The sequence below is a fragment of the Pleurodeles waltl genome, chromosome 12 (assembly GCF_031143425.1).
Source record: "Pleurodeles waltl isolate 20211129_DDA chromosome 12, aPleWal1.hap1.20221129, whole genome shotgun sequence".
Classification (NCBI taxonomy): domain Eukaryota; kingdom Metazoa; phylum Chordata; class Amphibia; order Caudata; family Salamandridae; genus Pleurodeles; species Pleurodeles waltl.
Window position 1 is genome coordinate 707383003 of NC_090451.1, and position 13492 is coordinate 707396494.

General features: G+C 43.5%; 1 long non-coding RNA gene across 1 annotated transcript in view; it reads right to left on the bottom strand.

Moving 5' to 3' along the window:
* Nucleotides 1–956: 956 nt before the first annotated feature.
* Nucleotides 957–13492, bottom strand: part of LOC138267850 (uncharacterized) — a 59355-nt gene continuing 46819 nt past the window's right edge. Inside the window, exon 3 of the long non-coding RNA XR_011199880.1 lies at nucleotides 957–2376. This is a non-coding gene — a long non-coding RNA (uncharacterized lncRNA). The remainder of the gene's footprint in view (nucleotides 2377–13492) is intronic.

Genomic DNA, 13492 nt, shown 5'->3' on the forward strand with positions numbered 1-13492 from the left:
CATTTTCAGGAAGCCTTAGTATGGATCAAACTCCCTATAAGGAGGTAATTTAAATACTGTAGGTTTCATGAATATATCAGCAAATTCTTGCTATTGGACCTGTCTGGAGAATAAAGTGGTAACTGTTGAAGTAGACTTTGGAGAGCACACTTCCTTAAGAAAAGGAGATCAATAATCCTTAGAGACATAACAATGGTCCTGACAAAGCTGCAATGATAAAGAGATGGTCTGTGTAGCCCACTTTACATAGGGATTTTGGCACTTCAACAAAAGTAAACTAAATACAATGGCATAACTTGAAGATGCAATAATGTCAAAGGACAGTTTCCCTATGGGAAACTATGGTAATAATCATAGGAGCCGCCATCTCTCTGACCGACCTGAGGACAACTGTGAACCATCAGCACCTTTTCTAGAGTTTTTCTGATTTTTCATTGCATTTGGTGATTCAAAGTCCAGACTTCATCAATATACATACCCAATAATCCAGAATCCAAAACAGCAGACAGGTAAATAAGAGAGACACCTTCAAATATACTTTTGTTTGAAGCTAAAACAGACTTTGTCCACTAGGGCTTAACGTTGCTACATACAGGAGTCAATGTATCCATTCCTGTTTCCCTCACTTAGGACAGATTTGTGCATTTCTTGAAGACCTCCGTGGTTGCACAAAGCATTCTTCTACCAAATGACCATGGTCAGCACAATACATGCACAAACCAGACCTTCGTCTATCCTCTCTCAACTGGATTTTCAGTTTTTCAAGATGGCCAAGCCCCCAATGGACCAACCTAACCTGATTGCACCTCTTACATTTTCCCAACCTTCTCTTTTGAACGTGATGTTTTAATAACAAAGTAGCATCAATTAGGAAAGGAAGATCAGTTGGCTTGCATTATCTCATTTTTAATTTTGTCTTTCAAACCAGATGAAAATGTGTCATTTACATTCTCTCATCTTGTTTTGCAAGCTAATTGTTTAAACTGGGTAACATAAAAAGAACATCCATTATTCCCTGTCGAATGGCACACGGGTATCTCCTGCTGAATGACCTATATTGGGACATTCAGATATTTTCTTGAATTGAGTCAATAAACCTGAGTAACAGTTCAGGCAAGGATCTGAGGCGGGCACATTGACTGATGCCAAAGCGGCACCACAGAACGAGCTAATCAAATAACTCCCTTTTCGATGACTGGAAGCCAACTGAACAGGAAAAGGGCAAAATGTACTGTTGTTAAATTTAAAAATGTGCTCAATCTAGCTAGATCCATTGAACAAAAGGGAGCTGAAGGACTTATTGTTGGAAGAGCCAACGTTCAAGTGGCAATTGTGTGATGCAAAATAGCATTCTTACAGTGTAACTGCTGAATTTTCAGACTTTGTTCCTTTAACATTGCAGCTAAATCCTAAGAAGGATTAATAGATGCTTCAGCTTGTTGGAGCTCTTGGGGCCACAAACAGCCAAGTACTAGATGAAATGGTAACTTCGTTTTCTGTTACTTGGGTTGCATTAAGAAATGGTAAAGCCCTCTGCAGGCCACTGTGCCAATTTTCATGAAGATTTAAGTGTGTTAGGGTCAGGTGTCAACTCAGAAGGTTCGTTAGCAGGAGCAGTAAAAAGCCTTTCAACATAAAACCACTTAAGGGCAAATAGCAATGAAATTAAACTGTAGCTTGAAAAGGTCAAATTCTCTGGCCAGACATCCGCAGTACGGAAGAACATGCAGGAGGAGGAGCCCACCGCACAAGTGTACATGAACTTGGAGGAAGACCGCAACCATCAAAGACCGGGTGACCCCCAACATAAGGTAAGCTTGTTACAATCCCCCAACACTGGTACCTGGCCAAAACCCTCATACAGGAAGAAGGAGCATTCAGTGGAAGACCGCAACATTGGGCATGCATGTGCACCTTTACTAGCCAGGTTATGTGACATTTTCAGATGTTTTTCACGTGCTGGGAAAAAACTCTCAGCAACATTTTATTTCGGTTTTTCAAAGACAAGCCTCAGCTTTGGGAGGTTGTCTTTGAAAAATAAATCACAGCACGGTCCACACTTCAATCTTACTTATTTTAGCTAAGGATCTAGAAGTTAAATGTGTTTTAAGCATGAAAATGTTTTACCTGCTCAGTGCTGGGATGTAAAACCATAAAACGATTCCACCCAGAAGAATATGCACATAAAAAAAATAATAATAACAGACATCTGGAAACACTGCAAACAGTAGTTAAAACATTCTTTTAAAGACTTGACACCTGGGCTGTTCACTCAATCTGTTCCAAAATTCACCATTATAGCACTGGGTACTGTGTTTACTAGAAAGCTCTGTTAGTCTTTTTCCAGACCCACATCTGTTTACCATCTTGGATCGCCTGTGAAATAAAATACACATACTAAATTAAACTTGCAATGATTAAAAGTCCATGCAAAGGCACATGTAAGAATACATCTGCTTATATGTGGTATCTTGTAATACAGTTTACGAAATACTTATTTTCAAAAGTGTCTGAATACAAGCCATTTCCTTTTTATGTCCAGATTAGAATTAAACACAAACCAATAAATGGGATTTTTTTGTCATTTTTTATTCTTTTTTCTTAAAAGAACAAGCATTGTCAAAGCCACTATGTCTCGCCTTTGGGACCTATTGGCTTCATCAATAGTTTTTACCCAATGGTGTTCAGCATTGCTAAAAAGAAAACAAAAAAAGGTGTTATAAACACGGCTGCAATGGTAATGTCATTTAGTAGGCTTGTGCACGTGGGTGCTTTTTTAAAATTTTCTGACCCAAGTTGTATTGGTAAATACAAAAAGGTAATGCAAAAGGACTTTTTAAAAAAACGAAATGGTGGAAGCACCAAGGCGAGCAAAGGTGGAAGCAACACGGAGGGTGCAGGTGAGGGAATCATCACGGAGGGCAGGGTCGGAAGCAACATGAAGAGTGGAAGGAGTAGCAACAGAGAACATCATGAAGTGCAGGGTAACAGAAGCACACAGGCAAGACAGAGTGTATCGTGGAACGGCGAATCACATGGGCGAGTAAGTAATGCAGGTGGAGAAGCATACAAGGGCAAGCATACCCCAGAGTAGAACATGGGAGGAAGACACACACAAGAGCAACATGGAGCATACTGGAGGGTTGTAGAGAACTACACAAGAGAGACAGCTGGAAAACACATATAATCTCACAGAATGCTTAACCAAAAAGAGAAAAGGAGGGCCAGAAAAGTAAAGAAGGTGTTGGTAGTGTGATGGGGATGGTAGGTTGGTTGGGGTGGCGGTGGAAGTGTGGTGCTGGTTAGGGAGGTGGTGGTCGTGTTTAGGGTGGTGTTGAGAGTTAGGGTGCTGGCAGTTGGGGTGGTGGGAGTGGTGGTGGTCTTAAAGGTGGTGGTTGTCTTGAGGGTGTTGGTGGCTGGTTAGGGTGTTGGTGGTGATTAGGGTGGTGGTGGTAGGGTGGTGATGGTGGTAGGGTGGTGAGTGTAGGGTGGTGGTTAGAGTGGGGGTAGGTTCTGGTGGTTAGGGTGGTGGAGTTGAGAATGGCTAGGGTAGCGGTGGCGATTAGGGTGGTGCTGGCCGCTAGGGTAGGGTGGTGGGTAGAGTGATGGCGATAGGGGTAGGATGGGGGTGCAGTATAAAAATTAAAGAATGTGTTTCATCAATTAATAATTTATTTAAAAAATAAATATGGAGTGTTCGCAGCACGGAGTGAATTTAAGGTGGAAATAAAGTAAGGCATGTGTTTGAAAGCAGACATGAAGGGAGCAAATACAAATAATACAACCACATAATGTAATACTGAACTTAAGGGTTAATTTAAAATGTTAATATTTTTGTAGAAGGTGCTTCGCACATTTTCATAATGTCCAAACGAAGACTAAAGCTTACAAATGTGAAGAGAGCAATTTCAAATTAATAATCTTCAGGCCAGTGGTGTAACGAAACTTAAGCCCCACAACCCCACCCCTCACCCCCTCTGCAAAGCCCCTGGAGGGTGCCCCCTCCCCAGTGGACCCTGTCAAGGGCCTGCTGCCCGTGCACAGTGTACTGTGCTGAGGAGGTCCAGTGGAGCTCGGGGCACCCCCTCACCGCGGGTGGCTGCAGGGTCCTTTGTTACGCCACTGCTGCAGGCTATGATTTATGAATAAAAAAGCATGTGGCTTACACATCATGCAAATACATACTGTTGGACGAACTGTATGTATGTGGGCAGGTGTAAAACAAGAAGGAAGCAGATGAAAATTTGTTACTTACCTGTAACTATACTTCTCCAGTATTGGAAACTTTTCATAGATTCACATGTTTGAATTATTACCCGTCGTTGAGATGGGAGTCCCCGGTACCTTTAATCAAGTAGTACTGACATAAGTTAAACCTAAAGGCCCTTAGGCCTCTCAGTTTAGCACTCTAGCAGAGTCATTTTCAGAAAAAGAACCAAACGTAAGAGTCCACCAATCAGGTGACACCACCCTTTAGTACCTTCCTGAGAAAAGCTCCAGTTCCTCAGATTTTCAAAGCACAAGTGCGTAGAGGATATAACAGTAATAAGAGAGGTAAAGGTGAGCTTCTCCGTAGAGGCGGGCGGGTCGCATGTGAATCTATGAAACATTCCAATACTGGAGAACTATAGTTACAGGTAAGTAACTAATTTTCTAACTCCGGTATTGGAACTTTTCACAGATTCACAAGCTTGAATCAGAGTAGTAAGCAGTATTGATGCACACTGTAGAACACGTATCCCTGCTTCACATATATAATCACTACACGTCTAAATGTATATATATATATATATATATATATATATATATATATATATATATATATATACATACATGTATCAAAGTTCTAAACATTAGATATTAGAATTGTTATAAGAATTTACACTGCACCTAATATACAATGTGCAGATCTGAATTAAGGATGGTGGGATGAGAGATATAGCTCACCTTCACGGGAAGAGATTTCTCGGGACCGCCTCGCCCACCGCTACTTCTCTGTGAAATAATGCATCCAGGCAGTAATGTCTGGTAAATGTGTGCCAGCTTTTCCATTTTGCTGCCCTACAAGTGTCATGGAGCGGCACATCTGCAAATAGTGCTGCGGATGAGGATACTGTGCGTGTTGAGTGATCACAAACAGAGGCTTGCCCGCTGCTTGATGGCAAAACCGGATTGCTGAAGAAATCCATCTTGCGATGCTCTGTTTGAAGAGCGGTTGACCCTGTATGGGTGCGCTGTAAGCTACGAATAGCTGGCTGGTCTTACGAAAGGCTTTGGTCCTGTCCAGATAGAATTTTATGCAACTTTTAATGTCTAATGAGCGTTGAGCCTTTTCCGCTGCGGTTGTAGGATGTGGTAAGAATGTTTTCAACACTAGAGGCTCATTTAAATGGAAGTCAGAGGGGACTTTTGGTATGAAGCATGGGTTTGTGCGCAAGATTATTTTATTATTTTATTGTGTTTAATCTGTAAAAAAGGGATCTTGTAGTGACAGTGCTTAAATCTCACTGACTCGCCTGGATGACGATAGAGCAATGAGGAGAGCCACTTTCCAAGAAAGGAATTTCATAGACTCTCTATGGATTGGATCAAATGGTTGCTTCAAGAGTTGCGCAAGAACAATATTGAGATTCCAGGAGGTAGGACAAGGTCTGAAGGGTGGAAAACTCTGAAAAGCCCTTTTGGAAATCATTTAATTAACCTAGAGGACCACAAGAAAGGTGAAGAATCTGTTTTTCTAAAAGACGAAATCGCTGCCAGGTGAACCGTTATGGAGGAGTGGGCAAGACGGAGTGTGCCAGATGTATCAAATAAGGCAATATTTGTTCCAGTGATGAGGCAATAGGATCAATCTGCTGCTGTTGGCACCACAAACAGAACCTCTTCCATTTCCATGAATACACTTTGTTAGTGCCAATTGCTCTGGCCCTTGATAGTATATCTCTGTACTCCTATGGGATGTCTAGATGTGCAAACTCATGGTGCTCAGGAGCCAAGCTGATAATTGCATTGAGGATTCAGATGCAAGACTTGTTTGTTGTTTAATGACAGCAGATTCAGAGATATTTTTAGTGGGATACGAAGTTTCACTGAGAAAAGAAGAAGCTCCATGAAACAATGCTGGCGAGGCCAGAATGGGGCCATTAATATCAGTGAGCATGATTCCCTCATCTTGGTTAGGGCCCTCGGGATCAAAAGAATGGGCGGAAAAGCGCAGGCAAGTATTCTGGACCATGCTATGGAAAACGCATTCCCCCATGATCCCTGTTGGTGATGCCAACTTGCGCAGTATCGGCATTTTGTGTTCTACAGGCTGACGAAAGGTCGAGGTTGGGAGTTCCCCACTGAGGATCTATGTGGTTGACCATGGAATGGTCCAGTTCCCATTCGTGACAGACTGATTTTAACCTGCTGAGAGAGTCTGTTATCTTGTTCAGATCGCTTCGGAGATGAACCGCTGTTAGCAGTATTCCATGCTGTATAGCCCAGTCCCATATCTCCTGAGCTTCCATGGAGAGAGGAAGGGATCCTGTGCCCCCATGTTTGTTGATATAATGCATTGTAGTGGTACTGTCTGTTCTAATTACCACTTCTGAATTGCCTATCTTTGGGAGGAACGCCTGCAAGGCTAGGTGAACTGCCTTTAGTTCTAATAGATTGATGTGCAGTGCTCGAAATGGTGGTTGCCACTTGCCACTTATTTGCAGATCCTGCAAAAACGCTCCCCAACCGTCTAATGAGGCATTGTGGTGATAACATGGGGCTGGCCGATGATGAAATGAGAGGCCAATGTAAAGATGAAGCTTCTGAGACCACCATACCAGAGCTTTGGTGATGGCCGGAGTGATCTTGATGTGGTCTTCGAAGCTTCCTGAGACCTGAACCCACTGCAGACTGCGCTGTTCCTGGAGGGGGCGCATTTTGAGTCTGTAAAATGGAACTAGAGGGATGCATGAAGACATCATCCCCAATAACGATGTGTAAAGGCGTACTGAAATGAATTATTTTCTTTGCACTGACTTTGCCAGAGCAGCATTCTTTGTTGTCTTTCTACAGTGAGCCAGGCCATGCTGGATTGAGTGTTCAGGTTTGCCCCTAGAAAAGTGATCATGCGCTACGGTTTTGTTTGGACTTCTCCCCGGTTATTGGTAGACAAACTGTTGAGTAAGGCAATGCACTTTTTTGTTGACCTGCGTGCTGCTGAGAAGGTGTTTGCTTTTATCAGCCAATCGTCTAAGTATGGAAATACATGATGCTTTCTTCTCCTGAGAAAGGCAGCAATAAGAGCTAGGCACTTTGTGAAGATCCTGGGAGCTGATTTCAGATCGAATGGAAGGACTCAAAATAAAAAATGGGTTCCGGCTACCATGAACCTTAGGTACTGTATGTGGGCTGGATGAATTGGGATGTGAAAGTATGCATCCTTCAGGTCTAGGGTAGACATATAGTCTCAGTGGTTCAACCGGAGAAGGACGTCCTATAGAGATATCATGCGGAACGATTGCTTTTTCAAATAGGTGTTTAACTCCCTTAGATTGAGGATCGGTCTCCAATCCTTCCATTTCTTGCGAATGAGTAACAATCTGGAGTAAAATCCTTTCCCTCGCTGTAACGGTAGTACCTTTTCTATAGCACCCTTGAGTTTGTGCTGATACTTTGGGGAAGTCTTGCAAGAAGGATTGGAAGGAGGTATTTGGACAAGCTCCAGCGTAAGTCCAACCTTTACCAGTTGGAAGACCCACTGGTCCAATGTTATAGTTTGCCATTGCTGGAGAAATAAAGACATTTTTGCCCCTAGATTTAGAGGTAGATGATTGGGGGTAGCCGGGGCCTTCGATACATCATGTTCTGCGAGCCGAGTCTTTAGTTGGACGAGCTGAGCGTCCTCTGGTGGTAGACCTATTGTAAGCTGCTTGCGGAGGTTGCCTTTGGGAGTATTGCTGGGGAAATTGCTGGGAGTTGGTTATGAACAATTGATATCTAAACTGCTGATTTCCTCCCCTGTATGAAGGCATTCCACGTTCTCTCGTGGGACGAAAGGAAGACTCTCAAAACTGCAGTGTTCCCAAAGATTGTGCCATCTCCTTTTCAGATTTTATTGACTGTAATGCCTCATCAATATGCTTTCCAAAACGTGTTTGTCTGTCAAACGGAAGGTCTAATATCTTATTTTGTAGCTCCGGACGAAATGATGTGGCCTTCAACCAACCTTGCCTTCTGAGGACAGCCGCCCGTGCAAGCTGACGAAATGCAGTAGTGGCTATGTCCATTGCACAGTCAATTATCTCTGCGATGTGTGTTCTCCTTCATGTAATATCTTTCTGGCTTCCGCTTTAGTGTCCTCCGGCAGTTGTTCAATATATGGGGCCATGTCAGCCCATAATTGTCTGTCATACCTAGCTAAAACCGCAAGTAAGTTAGGTGCTCTTACAGTTAGAATGGACATTGAAGAAAATCTTTTGCTGATATTGTCCAATCGTCTTCCTTCCTTGTCCGGAGGTGCAGATATTGGCGTAGAGGGATTTTTGGATCTTCTCTGAGCTACCTGCAAAAACACCAAATCTGGGTGAGGGTGACCAGTCAAGCATGCTGGTGCAGCTTCAGATGCTTTATATTTTCTGTCTAGGCGTGGAAGCACTGCTGTGAATGTCACTAGATTTTGCATGACTTTGAATCCTTCTTCCCAGATGGAATTGGCCATTGGCATGGAGTGGCTCCTCAAAGTCATAGAGAAAGCGATCAGTTTGCTTCGATGGCAAGGAAAGTGCAAATCGTTTAGCAGCCCTTTCCATAAGATTATGGAATCCTCCAATGTCCTCTGGAGGTGAGTCTACTTTTGACGGTGATGGAGATTGTGGGGCTGGAATAATATATTCGTCCCACTCCAACTGGTTGTCAAGGAGCTCGCCTTCCTCTTGTTCTTCTTCTGATGTATCAGTGTCTTGTAGGAGGGTCATATCAGGCTTGACTATATTTGCCAAAGGTAAAGTGGTAGGCCTCTGACGCAGGGTGGCTACCTGAGACGTTGAAGATGATAGTGGCTGAGGTTGTACTACTTCTGTGGCTGGAAAGCGCCATCAGTAGTCGGCTAGCATTGCCTGAAAGTCAGTCATTAAAGTTTTTGGCATGTAAAAATCCTCATTATATCGTTGTTCACCCGCATAGTACTGTGGGTCATAAACTTCACTATACTTGTCGTCCTTCTCTTGATACTTTACATTTAACTGTAAGGGACTGTGCGCTGTTTCAACTGGACCTTCATTATCTGACTCGTCGTCACCTTCAATAAGGTGGACTGGTATTAAAGGGGTTATCTTACTTGGATAAGTATGTTCCGGTGTAATTTTTGTAGTTTCCTGCCTTTTGTGAATTTTTTCCCTCGGCGACGGTGTCGTAGACACCTTCGTCGATGGCGTGAAAGGGGCAGTCATTGATGCTGCCTTCATCGTTGAAGATTTAGAAGATATTTTAAGCGTCAACGGCTTTGCAGTGGACGTTACCGTTGACGGGGTCGTCGTCGATGATGACGGTTATGAAGATACCAAAGTTACCATCGTGGACGATGTAGAAGTAGTATAAGTCTTCGTCGACGACAATGTTGTTAATGTTGGCCTCGTTGATGGTGGGTAACTTGTCATCGTCGTCGTCGGAAAGGTCTGCAACGGTTGGACAGATGTCATCGTTGCTGTCGTCAAGGTTGCCGTTGAGGTTTTCAAAACTGGTCTGTTGACTGGAGTAGCAGAGGAAGGCTTCTGAAAGTGTACAGATGACGATTTTGTAGACCTCTCCGAGCTGCTCAAATGTCCTCTTTTCCCTTTTCAGGAGAATTTGTGGGGAGATGAAAAAGGGCTGCGGCCTTTGTAAGACCCTGAGGTGGTCTTTTTGTAGGCTTTCCTTGGCTGCTCTGAGGAGGCCTCTCTCTTTTAAGTGATCTCCTGGAAGATGTAGAGGAGTCATCACTCCCCGAATCAGAGACTGGATTGTCTGTAGATTTACGTTTTTGCAGCTATATCAATAATATGCATTCTCTATCCTTCAGGGTTTTAGAGGAAATGTTGCGACATACCTTGCAGTCCTTTGAAGAGTGGTCTGGTCAAAGGCACTATATGCAGTTCTGGTGAGGGTCGTCAGAGTGCAACCTCTTTTTACCACAGGTTTTGCAGGATCTAAATAAACCCTTTCTCTCCTTGTCAGACATGGTGGAAGCCTTACCAGGCATGAGACATAATTAGTTGAGAAGAGTATAATCTTTTGGGTATTCCAAAATAGAGAAAAGGCAGAGCATAGCTCTGAGGAGACTCTCTAGCACAGAGGTCTTCATACTGGGGGGCAGGACCCCCTAGGGGGGCCTCAAGTGATCCCGGGTTGGTGGGGTGCCAGGCTCTGGACAATAGAAGCTGTATACAGATAACAAGGCTTTGTTTTAAGCAGGAACATGCTATTGCATTTTTAAAAAGGTAACAGTACTTAACTGCAATGTTTACATAGGTCTAGGAGTATTTAAACATTGCTATCTTTTATAAATAATTGTGAAAAATTCTGAGGGGGGGGGGTCAATGATTTTTATTTTTTAACTGAGGGGGGGCACGGTATTAAAATGTTTCGAGACCGCTGCCCTAGCACGACATGTGGTAAAAAATCTGAGGAACAGGAGCTTCTCTCAGGAAGGTTCTAAAGGGTGGTGTCGCCTGATTGGTGGACTCTTAAGTTTGGTCCTTTTTCTTAAAATGACTCTGATAGAGTGCTGAACTGAGAGGCCTAAGGACCTTTAGGTGCACCTACGTTAGTACTACTTGATTAAAGGTATTGGGGACTCCCTTCTCGACGACGGGGAATGATTCATGCATGTGAATCTATGAAAGTTCCAATACTGGAGTAAGTCAAGGTAGCAATGAAAACTAAAAACTAAAAAAAAGTAGCTTGTAGAACGCAGATTGTGGAAAACAATGGGAGGACACACAAGTACTTTGGCCAACCTCCAGCAGAGGGTCAAACAAAGCAGAAGAATTGACAGAGGCATGTGCTGATCAAACAAGGAAGCAAATAAGAGTGATGATGGAGTCAACCAATGTTAAGCAATGGACGGGCTTTAAGCACCCAGTAAGTAAACAAAATGTTTCACAAGCGACAGCGCGTGTTGTCTCAGGTGAGAACTAAAAAAAGGTGAAAGAAAGAGAGTGGAAGAAAAGGGGTCAAAGATAGCCGCTTTTCTCCAGCATTTTAAAAAATACCTGTGGCCTACAAATTCTAGTTGTTAGGGTCCAAACTCCTGAAGTGTCAATTGTAGGGGTGGCACAAAGAGCTGCAAATCAACCTCTATGCATTAGTCGGGTGCCACACCAATGTGCTTACAAGATGGTAGGTGCAAATTAAATCCTGAAAAATTACTGACCTGCAGCCTGTATGAACATACAAAATGGTGGAAAACATTACGAGGACAGATGTGGGTGGGAGCCTGAGCACCTACACTGAGTACCCCTGGCATGGCATATATAAAAAAACAACTGTGCATTTGGCCAGAAGAAGCATGTTTGGAGTTTGAAGAGACAAAGAATGCTTTCACTCAGGTATTCATTTTAGCCCACGACAAACAGGAAGAAGCTTTTGTTATTGAAATAGATGCCTCTGATATTGCACTTGTTGGAATACCTTTCAAAAACAGTACTCCTCACAACAACACTTTCCAGTTGTTTATCATTCTTCCAAACTTAACCCAGCCAAGATCAAGTATACTATTAAGGAAAATGAGTTATCAACGATTAGGTGAGCCTTTATGGAATTGTGACATCTTCTTGAAGGCTCACCTCATGTTACTTCTATTATTATAAATAACCATACATTTTATAGTCTATCAAGACTTTTGTATTTCTTTAAAAAAATCAAGTAATTTCAACTACTCAGTCAGAATATTTGAAATGACTAAAAAATGTACATTAAAGATACAAAAATGTAAGAACTATTAATGTAGAATCATTGATTATTCCAGTTGGCTGAAGAATATTTGCTCTACAAAGGTACTCTGGGAATTCTGGAAGGTACCCAAGAACTTCTATTAAAATGGACAAAAGACGACAATGTTACAAACTGAAAGATATTTTTGGTAGCCAAACTTAAAGGAGGATGTTTATAGTAATGAAAATACCTGCTTTACATGTGCTTGAACAAAATATCAGAAGGATAATCTTGTTCATTTGCAAACAAATGTCTGATGAGTCTCACTTTGTTGTCATAATGGTGTTGCCAATGTTTTTTTGAGGATGCACGGCAGAATGACCAAAAAACACAATGGCACAACTGCCATTCCTCTGGCATATGTGTGAATGATATCGTGTGCGCAAGCATGTATCTCTGAGCATGAGTACACCAGCAGAGTATCAAAAGACTGATTGGGGGTCATTACAACATTGGCAGTAAAAGCCGCTTACCGCCGTGCAGAAGACCGCCAACACACCGCCGCAGAATTCCGCCACGGTCATTATGACCCACAGCTAGGAATCCGCCAAAATCCAGACAACCACACAAGACTGCCACACCAAAGGTCAATGATAAACTGGTGATACCAAAACCTCCACCGTCACGCCAACAGGAATACGCCCACACTATCACGACCCACGAATCCACGCGGCGGTCTTTTAACCGCGGTATTCCATTGGCGGTACACACCGCTGCGCTCAAAATACACACACATTTACAAAACACTACCACATTGGACAAATCGAAATACACACACCTGATACACATACACACACCACTCCCACACATCCAATACAGTATAAAACACACACCCAAATCACCCACAAACCCTTACAACCACAACTACGACTGAAGGCCAGAGAGAGACACCACCAGAAACAACACTAGCATTCACAGGCACTCAACACCATCACGCACACAACATCCAAGCACCTCACACAACACACCTCTAAATATCACCCCACACACCACCCCACACATCACCCACAAGATCCCATGGCCCCGCAAAGGCACCCCAGGTTCTGTGAGGAGGAGCTCAGGGTCAGGGTGGAGGAATTCATCCGGGTAGAGCCACAGCTATTTGGATCATAGGTGCAGCACCCCACCATAGCTAGGAAGATGGAGCTATGGCGAAGAATCATGGACAGGGTCAACGTAGTGGGACAGCACCCAAGAACTAGGGATGACATCAGGAAGAGGTGGAACGACCTACGGGGGAAGGTGAGTTCCGTGGTCTCAAGACACCACATCGTGGTTCAGAGGACTGGCGGCGGACCCCATTTCCTCCCCCACAACTAACAACATGGGAGGAGCAGGTCTTGGCTATACTGCATCCTGAGGGCCTCGCAGGAGTAGCAGGAGGAATGGACTCGGGTAAGTCACTCTTCACTACTTTCACCCCCCCCCCTTCCTGCCTGCCATCACATACTCCAACCCTCGCCCTCACCCCCATCACTCCAACTCCTCACATATGTCCCAATATCACAAACCACACATCCCAAACCCAAGCCCTGCATGT